We start from the raw sequence: 8,861 nt of genomic DNA, 5'->3' as shown, positions 1-8,861 counted from the left end.
CCCACTCCGGGATTGCAGGGAGACAGTTAAATTCCACTATCGTCACAGGCTGTTATAACGACTAAACTTTTTAAAGACACGGTCCTGGAGGTTGAGAAAAAGAGGCGCTCAGAAGAGTAGCGGTAGGAGAGAAAACAGCCCCCCGCAACGCCCGTCTCACTACAGATCCCATCATGCAACCCGGGAGGACGTTGCGGCTCTACGGCTCCGAACCTGGAGTCCTGCGGAGACGGCTCCCGCGGCGCACTGGGATTTGTAGTCCGCCGTTCCCCGTAGAGCGCCAGCCCTCAGTTGCCGTCCGGACACCGCTTCTTACAGCCCAAACACCTGATTTCATTTCCGCAGAAGACACTCTTGTTTGTCAGGTGGTGTATTATTTTCCCACACTTTACATTGTTTTAAATACTGAATTTTGCGTGCTCTCTGCTCTGTGTAAACCTAGTCTTGGGGCTTCTTACCTTCATTCAGCAAACATTTATGTAGTTTCTAAAGTTTCTACTAGGTGTGGGGTACCAGTAGTCATCAGGTTTCCAAGATCCTACTCGTGGTTCCACGGGTTCACAAGAGTTTAAATCTCTTATCCATTATTTTCTTTTATTCTATTTATTTAGATCTTAGTAATGCAGTACATTTTTCTTCAGAAAATAGAGGCAAAAAAAAAAAAGGGAGGGGTGCAGAATGGTGAGCTACAATAAGGAAGCCCCAACTGCTGTCTTTTAATATTAGAATCCACCCTTCCGATGGGTGTGTTTTCATTTGCATCCTAAGTTAGCTACCTATAAAAAGTACATTCTTGTTTAACAGGGACTAAAAATTTACTAGTTTTCAGTTTTTATAAGAGACTAGGGCTTAGGTCTTTTAAGGATGATTTTCCTCCCAATGACATCTTTCAAATTGTATTTTGAAATTTAAATCAGGGGAGAAAGATTAGATGTATGGATTTATAATAGAAGAAAATGTTATATGTGGCTCATGAATACAAAAGATCAGTTTTGCAAATGAGGAATGGGGTATTGAAATATTTTCAGAACGAGTCTATTTCATTAAACTTGTTGAATGCTTAGTCAGTTAGCACAGATGATTTCTATTATTCTAGTAAATAAACAAAAAAGTTTAATAAAATAATAATTCATACTTTTAACAATAAATTGAGCACCTATTTTATTAAAACGCTATTATGTTTCATAGCTACTAATTTTCAATTTTAGGTCAGTATCCACTGTATCCACTAGGCTTCTTTACAGGGTTGTATTATCTCATCATATTATATAATACTTACGTGGTTATAATTTTCCCGAGGCTAGGACTACTGACCTAAGCCACTTACTAGCCCAGTGGACCCTTGTTAAAGGTAGATCAAGACAGTCCATTTGCCAGTTGCTTGGACAACTGAATTTGACTAAAACTGATCATTTAAAATACTTTAAAAATCACTTTTTCTGGGAGTAGTATATGATTTTTTAGGCTGCCTCCTGTCTCCCTATCTTTTCATTGACAATGACGTTCAATTTTCATTTGCCATATGGTTTGGGTGTTATATATGTAAACATGAAGGTAGATAAATGTTATACGTTTGCCAAGTGGCCAGATGACCCTTTCCCATTTGAGACAGGAAGTCTAAGGAAGTTTGTCCTGTATCTTGTAGGTTTCTTCAACAGAAGCAAGAAGAAAGAGGGATTCGGGCCTTTTGCATAGATTCGTCTTAGAAAAAACAATCTTTTCGGTTCTTAGAATTCAAAAACAAAGATAGTGAGAGAAAATTGATATGAGCTGGGGAATTTAAACTCAGAGAAAGATCCACAATGTGTGAAAGGATTACTGCTTTATTAATTAAAACTGTTGCTTAGGGCCGTGTGGTTTCCCTGACCAGTAGCATCAGCACCAAAATTCTGGGGAGAGGGCCCAGTAATATGTTTTCACAAGCTATCCCGGTGATTCTGATGCCTCCAACTAAAGCCCCCTTGGCTTGGGGCAGTTATGTGAATTTAAATTGAGGACCTTGAAGCAATTTCTTTTTTCAAAGTGGTTCAGGGCCAATCCTTATAGGATGATTTACCTCCGCAATATAACTAACGACATAAGTGACAGTGTTTAAAAAGTGTTAAGTGTTAGACTTCACATAACTAGTCAACACACAGAGGACGATTCTGTAGACCATTATCTAGTCTGTTCCCCACCTAACAATCCAGTTTTCCAAACTAAAGTTGCTCACAGTATAAAAACTCTTGAAGTTCAAATGGATGCTAACAGGCAGTCTGGTTTTTATTTTAAATATTTTTTTATTATGGTAAAATATATATGACGCAGTTTGCCATCTTCAACCACTTTCGGTGGCACTGCAGTTACGTTTTTTAAAGCCAGAAAAGTGTGTTCACCTCGATCACCTGTAATGAGATGTCCTCCGAACATGCATCCTCAGCCTGCACTTCTCCATCCTGATGCCCGAGGCAGCCGATCTGCAGTAAGGCGAGCGTGTGGAGCTGGAGGGCGCGTTGGCGGTCGGCGGGCCTCAGGGACCCTGGGCTCCAGCGGGCCCCGGGTGGAGAGCGGAGCGCGCGGCTCGGCGCCCCCGGCGGCCCGGCCGCGGTGCAGGGACGCGCGGGGCCAGCGAGGGGGAGCTGCAGGGTAACTTTTCCCAGGGAAAGAGGCCGGTCGTCCCCACCAGAAGCCTCCCTGCCTTTTGTTTGTTTTCCTGCCGGAGGCTGGAGAGCGGCCGGGTGCCCAGCCGCTCACCATGCGCGGCGCGGCCCGCGCCCCTCGGCGGCGCCCCCGGGCGTCCCTACGCGGACCCCTCGGCCCGTCCTAGCGGGGGTCGCCCTGCTCCTGCTCCCGCTCCCGGGCCGGTTCGGCGCCCGCCCTCCGAGAAGCCGCGCTCCCCGCAGGCGCGGGCCCCCGCCTGTGCTCGCGGCGCCGGTAAGTGGGGTGGGGATTAGGGGCTTCTGCCGGGTGACCTGTCACTCGGGGTGATGGACCGGAGCTGCGAGGGCCCCCAGTGCAGTGGCCCCGCGAAGGATCGGAGGGCGAGGGAGAGGCTCTAGGGCTGTAGTTTCTCTCCGCGGTCCTGTGGGTCTCTCCCTCTTGGCAGAAAAACTCCCGCTTCCTCGGAGTCTGGAAGATTTTGGTGGGTGTTTATCTTTTGGCGTTAAAGAAGGGAAAGATCCCGGCCCGATTTGAAGCCCCTTTGGTAGGATATGGAGGACCTGCTTTCGGAATTTTCCTGACTAGGCCTTTGGCTGTCCCGCAAGAGGTCTGAGCAAGAAATCCTCACACATTTATGTGCAACCATTTTTCACTGGGTTTCTTTCTGCTCTGATTTCTTTCTTACTAATCTGAGTAGATGTTATGAGAGGGATGCTGAAGGACTTTACAGAACCACCGTTTCTTTTATAATGCACCTTTTAAAGTTTGACTTTGACACTAGCATTGAGGGCTTTTACTTTTAAATAAAAAAGTAGTTGAATGCCTTATTCTGCAGAAAAGAGTATTCGTTTCCACTTATAACTAAATAAAGAGCTGCTTTTGCTAAAGCTGAATTACACTGAGAAAATATCACCCTGAATTTTGCATCCAGAGCTAGACTTCTCTAAGGTATTGGCACTTGCTTTCTATTTTTGCCTGGAGCACTCTTTGTAGCAGTTTGATAAGTACAGTTTTCGTTTCTCACATTTTCCAGTGAGTGGGCTTTCAGGATGTGCCCCCAAAGTGAATTGTACTATTGCTGAATATAAAATTAAAATGAACTTTAAATTTGTGTAGCTAACATATAAATTATTAAGAAGAATTTGTGCCTCAACCATATGTTAGCTGTGCTAAGAGTTAATGTATTCATAAATATGCACATTTGAAATAGTTTCTGAACAAAGCACTGCAATTTGGTAAAGAATTTGGCCTTCCTGTCTATTTGAGGACCAGTAATTGTGGGTGTAGAAATAAGAGCAGTGGTGTGATTCTTTATTTAAAATGATACCCTGTACCACTGCTTGCTTCCCTAAGGTCCAGCCCTTATAGTGACCCTGCCTGTCCACTTTACCTTGTCCCCTTCTCCAGAGTCAAAACTGGTGGCAGGGCAAGAGCGGGCAACCACATTTCTAAGTGAGACCAGTTTAGTTTCAGATGATGGAAGGATGGTTGGAGGGTTGATGGAGCTTGTTTGAGTGGGCAGAGGTCTGTCCTAGCCAAGGGAACTCAGCATTTAGTCACAAAGAAATGCTTTTTTCTCACTGAAGTTTCTTACCTACAGACTGTGTGTAAACAGGCTACCAGGATAAAGAAACCAGGCTTTGGGGGTTTTATGTGTTGACTGTTTCACATCATCAAAGCCCTTTTTCTACTTTCATTGTTTTCTTCTCATTGTTTTTTGAGGTTCCCAGTAATGGTGGAAATCCTGTCAGTCTTGAACCTTTTGGAATTCTCTTTAACAGTCTTTTCCTTCATTTCCTTCATCCTTGCTATCAATGAGTCATGAAGACCTTTGACATGTGATTTATACAGCACCCTCCCTCCATATTCTAATCCAGAGGCTCACCCTTCCGCTCCTGCAGACTGGGGCAGCCTCTGAGCTAGCCCCCCAAGCTGGCTCTTCTTAGTAAGTCCTCACTGAATGTTTGCTGAATGAGTGGATGGATGGATGGAATGGATGAATGAATGAATGAGACACACACCTTCTGGTTTCTTCATCTTTTTGTCCATCTAGTCTTTTAAAGCTATCAGTCCCTCGCTTCTCTCCTTGCCTTGCAGCTCTCAGGTCCTCTCCCTTCTCAACTATCTCAAGTCTAAAATAATTTGCCTGATTTTTAAGGCCTTTCATAATCAGGCCTCACGCCTCCTATCTAAATTCTATTTTCAGTTCAGCATACATCTTTGCACTCTATGGGTGTGGTCTTCTTTCGAGCCTGGTCTACTAAGGGGGCCAGGATGGTTCCTGCTCAGATCGCTGTCCTAGAAACCCTCACCCCTCTCCCCCAACTCCTGTGCACATCTTACCCTTCCTCAGAGGAGGAAGCTAAGTCCTCACTTCTTCTATAACTTCTTCTGTAACTATTCATTTCTCTTCTCTCTCTTGCAAATCTCCAGATACTTGTTTCTTTTGTAATACACCTTTTAAAGTTTGACTTTGACACTAGCATTGAGGGCTTGTATTTTTATTTATTTATTTATTTATTTTGGCTGCGTTGGGTCTTTGTTGCTGCGTGCGGCTTTCTCTAGTTGCGGACAAGCCGGGGCTACTCTTCGTTGTGGTGCGCGGGCTTCTCATTGCGGTGGCTTCTCTTGTTGTGGAGCACGGGCTCTAGGCGCACGGGCTTCAGTAGTTGTGGCTCGCGGGCTCTAGAGCACAGGCTCAGTAGTTGTGGCGCACGGACTTAGCTGTGCCACCACGGAAGCCCGAGGGCTTATATTGATCTCTCATTGGTTTAGGTTATTTTAAGCCTCTTTAGGGCAGGAGCCATATTTTCTACATGGTAATGTGGGGTTGTGGGCTTTGAAGTCAGGCAGAATTGAGGTCGGGACCTCACTCCTCAGTACTCATGTGGCCTTATGGATTCTCCAAGCATTAGTCCTTGCGTGTAAAATAGGGGAAATGCCTCCCCACCTGGCTGCAGTGTGGAGATGGTCTTGGTGCCTGAACAGCACCTGGAACACACCTGACAAAAATCTGCTCAACCCTCCAGTGACTGGGAGAGCCCTGAACATGCAGCAAATATTTGGTAGATGTTTGTCAGCTAACTTGGAGTCAAGTCATGGCTGGGTCTGGAGGCCCAGGGGATGGCAACCATGCAGAATCCTTAGTAAGTGTTATCCTGCCCTTACTTAAAACAGCTTGAGCTTAGGTTATTCCTGGTGACAGCTCTGCTTCTGGGATCTGTTGCTGTTTTTCCGTCTGAACCTTGCCAGGAACACGACTGCCTTTAAATTTTTTTTCACTGCTTCTTTGCGGCAAGCTCCTCCATTTCATTTTGCAGGATCTTGCTGAGTTGGAGTTGTACGTAGCACTTCTGTTTTTCTGCTTGTGAGGGTATGTGTGAGTGTATGTATTTATGGTAGGACGTGTTGCCTAGCGATTTCTTGGCAGAATTCTGGGTACAGTGACCTTTCTGTGTATGTTGATCTGTCAGCCTGTGAATAGTGTCTTAACTGTAAATTGTCTCATCAGCTCTCTTGCTTGACCATGGCCTTCTGAGAAAGGCCTGTAAGTAGAGCATCAGAAACCTCCTATCTGTGGGCCTCAGTGTTTGTGGTTGCTGTAGGTGACCCGGAGAATGTGCAGAGGTGTGCGCCAGATGACTTACACACATATCTTCAGTGTAACCATGTCCTAGGTTGTGGCTGTGCTTTCCTTGAAACAGTTTTAACTTCCTTATTAGTACACCTGTGTGTTCAAGAAAATTACCTGGTAAAAGCAATTTGCTGAAGTAAATCAATACCTGGGGCAGATTGCATTAAAATGCTGAGTTGTGGAAGGAAGAAATCAGAGGCATCTTTACTTGTAGCCAAAGAAGTAGAAGCAGTGGAGGGTCCCCTCGAGATGGTAACCAAGGTTGATGTAGAATTCACACTCACTCTCTCTGCTTCTCGTAAGGTGCTGTCTGATGCTCGGAAAATTCTACTGCTCAACAGATCCTAGGGAAATACTCAATCCAAGCGGAGAGCTTCCTTTCTTGATTCCTTCCAAGGAGACGGAAGCATCCTTGCACTTTAAGTGCCTGGCTCACTGTGCTTTGAAAGTTGAAACCTTCGGAGAAAGAAGTGCCTGGGTTTGGACTCACCTGTGCAGCTGGCTTCAAATCCTGGGAGCGCTGACTTTTGAAGCTGTCTCAGAGTTTGAAGAAAGGACGTCTCTGGAGAGCTGCCACTTTTTTTTTCTATGTAGTTTCAGGATTAGCAATACCTTCATGTACTTTTTGCAGAAGGGGAAGTGGGAGCATTTGTTACCTCTTTCATCGACTATGAAAACATTTCTTATATTCACACATTTAAAACTCTGCTGCCCTGAAGGTAACAAGAATTCTGTCCGTTGGGTTGCAGCATCTCCGCTGTAAAGTGAGGGTGTGTAGGGCAGTGATCATTCAGGTCCCTTATAGGGAAAAAAGGTCTGATTCTATAGTCAGGTTTCCTCAATATTATACTATGCCTGTGTTCAACTTAGGTCCTATTAAACTGAGCATTCAATCTATGCTAATTAGCATTAGGTTATATATTACCTTACTTTCAAGTTTTCCTAGATTTTGTTTGTCATCCTCAGTTTTTTTTATTTAAAAAATACTGTTTTTAAAATAAAATAACACAACAGTGTTATTTCCACCATGCTCTTAGTAGCCACTTGATAAGTGTACAGTGATGGCTGAGGGCTTGTGAGAGCCACATATTTGTGAGGATAGATCAATGTGAGTCATTTTTTATCTTTCTGTAGGTGTAGTGTGGTCTGTGATAAAGTGCTGATAACATGTGACTGCTCTCGTGGTTAATATAAAAGATAATGGCCCAGAACCAAGAAGATAAAGGAGTAGTGGTGTAATGTCCAACTACATATTTCACAATACCATGAAAGTTAATCTGCATGAGTTTGTAGTTCCAAGAAGACAATAGTTAATGGTTCTGTCCTCTTGGACACTGCCTGTGCTTTGAAAATGAATGTACTGATGATTGATTTAACTCAGACGGAACCGAGTGAGAAAAAAGTAGGTTATATATGCCTGCCTGTCATCTTAGCTGTTAAAAAGCAAATGTTTTCCTAAATTGTTAGAAAAGCTTTTAGAAGGATTCATAATTTTTGTGCCCTAGTCTCCATAGAGCTGTTCAGTTTTGCAAAGAATCTATGAGGGATGGCAGTAGGAGTGGGGTTGATGGTATAGGAAAATTAACAAAGTGACCCTTTATAAACCCGTAAGTTACTCATTCATTACTTTATTCATTCAACACATCTTTATTTTGAGCACCTATTTGGGCCACCCGGGTGCCAGGTACTTGTCTGGTTGCTGGGAATACAGTTGTGAACGTAACAAAATTTCTGCCCGCAGGAAGCTTATATTCTCGGGATACACACAGTCTGTATAGGTAACCCTGTGACCCACGGGTAAAGGAGGATTATGTGGAAAGGGCTAAAGTACTCTGCCTCCATGCAGGGTTTCCTGTGTTTCAGGGCTCCACACATCATGCCCTGCAGGCATGTCCTGCCGGCTGCCTGTGTTTGTAAATAGACTTGTACCGGGATGCAGCCGTGCCCATTTGTTTCCGTGTCATCTGTGGCTGCTTTTGTGCTACAGCAGAGGATTTGAATAGTTGTGCCAGAACCCTGCCACCCTCACAGCCTAACGTATTTACCGGCCCTTCACAGAAAACATTTGCTGACACCTGCTCTATTTTATTTTTATGTTAAGCCTTTACGTCCTCGATATGTTTTATTGATTTGTTTGTTGTTACACATGGTGGTGAAGCATCTTACGCTGCGTGAGATCAGCCCTGAGTTAAACGTGCTGTGATATTTGAGGAGCGCTTGAATGTGTCACATGTTCTGATTCACTCCCTCATCTTCACCTCGCCCTCCCTTGCCCACCCTTAGAACAGAGGGCGGCAACCAGGTGAGCAACTGGGGCTGGGACCACGGCCACCGCCTGCGTGAAGCTGGGGGACTGTCACCCCAACTCATCCGCAGTCTCCCACAAGCCAGAGGAAAGTTATTCTTCCCCTGGGTCTTCAACATTTCCTTTCCCTTCGGTTCTTCACAGCCCACAGACCACAGAGAATGATGGGTCCTAGTTTAGAACTAATCTACAAGCAGTGGAAGACTTTACTTTAGGTTCGGGGCACAGCGCCCATTGTGGGAGAAGTGACGGGAAGCGGTAGACCCTTCTCCTGGGATTTAG

General features: G+C 44.7%; 1 protein-coding gene across 1 annotated transcript in view; it reads left to right on the top strand.

Annotated features, from left to right (window-relative positions):
• The first annotated feature begins 2,534 nt into the window (after positions 1 to 2,534).
• The window catches only part of CILK1 (ciliogenesis associated kinase 1), a 53,041-nt gene continuing 46,714 nt past the window's right edge, over positions 2,535 to 8,861 (top strand). The window contains exon 1 of the mRNA XM_081245357.1: positions 2,535 to 2,913. The gene's annotated coding sequence lies outside the window, so the exon portion shown is untranslated. The remainder of the gene's footprint in view (positions 2,914 to 8,861) is intronic.

Source organism: Mesoplodon bidens (assembly GCF_964165515.1).
Source record: "Mesoplodon bidens genome assembly, chromosome: 10".
NCBI lineage: Eukaryota > Metazoa > Chordata > Mammalia > Artiodactyla > Ziphiidae > Mesoplodon > Mesoplodon bidens.
The sequence above is the reverse complement of the archived record's forward strand: the minus strand, read 5'-3'. Positions and strand labels throughout refer to the sequence as shown.